Raw genomic sequence first — 932 nt, forward strand, 5'->3', positions numbered from 1 at the left:
AACAATTTTGAGCTGAAACCTCAACTAGTTGCTCTAATGCAACAAAATTGTAAGTTCTATGGACTTCCATAAGAAGATCCCTATCAGTTTTTAACTGAGTTCTTGCAGATCTGTGAGACTGTTAAGACTAATGGAATAGATTCTGAAGTCTACAGGCTCATGCTTTTCCCTTTTGCTGTAAGAGACAAGGCTAGAACATGGTTGGACTCTCAACCTAAAGATAGCTTGGACTCTTGGGATAAGCTGGTCACGACCTTCTTGGCTAAGTTCTTTCCTCCTCAAAAGTTGAGCAAGCTTAGAGTGGATGTTCAGAACTTCAAACAAAAAGATGGTGAATCCCTTTATGATGCTTGGGAAAGATACAAGCAGATGACCAAAAGGTGTCCTTCTGACATGCTTTCAGAGTGGACCATTCTAGATATATTCTATTATGGTCTATCTGAGTTTTCTAAGATGTCACTGGACCATTCTGCAGGTGGATCCATTCACATAAAGAAAACGCCTGCAGAAGCTCAAGAACTCATTGATATGGTCGCAAATAACCAGTTCATGTACACTTCTGAGAGGAATTCTGTGAATAAAAGGATGCCTCAGAGGAAGGGAGTTCTTGAAATTGATGCTCTGAATTCCATGCATATTGGCTCAGAACAAAATTTTGACTCAGCAAGTCAACACGATTTCTCAAAGTCTAAATGGATGGCAAAATGCATCCAACAGTACTAAAGAGGTATCTTCTGAAGAAGAAGCTTATGATCCTGAGAACCCTGCAATAGCAGAGGTAAATTACATGGGTGAACCTTATGGAAACACCTATAATTCTTCATGGAGAAATCATCCAAATTTCTCATGGAAGGATCAACAAAAGCCTCAACAAGGCTTTAATAATGGTGGAAGAAACAGGCTTAGCAATAGTAAGCCTTTTCCATCATCTT

The 932-nt window shown here is 39.4% G+C and overlaps 1 non-coding gene across 1 annotated transcript; it reads right to left on the reverse strand.

Annotated features, from left to right (window-relative positions):
* Window positions 1–291: 291 nt before the first annotated feature.
* Window positions 292–399, reverse strand: LOC127746373 (small nucleolar RNA R71). Its single transcript, XR_008007992.1, has one exon. It is a non-coding gene; the product is annotated as a small nucleolar RNA R71 (small nucleolar RNA).
* Window positions 400–932: the final 533 nt, after the last annotated feature.

The sequence above is a fragment of the Arachis duranensis genome, chromosome 3 (genome assembly GCF_000817695.3).
Source record: "Arachis duranensis cultivar V14167 chromosome 3, aradu.V14167.gnm2.J7QH, whole genome shotgun sequence".
NCBI classification, from domain to species: Eukaryota; Viridiplantae; Streptophyta; class Magnoliopsida; order Fabales; family Fabaceae; genus Arachis; species Arachis duranensis.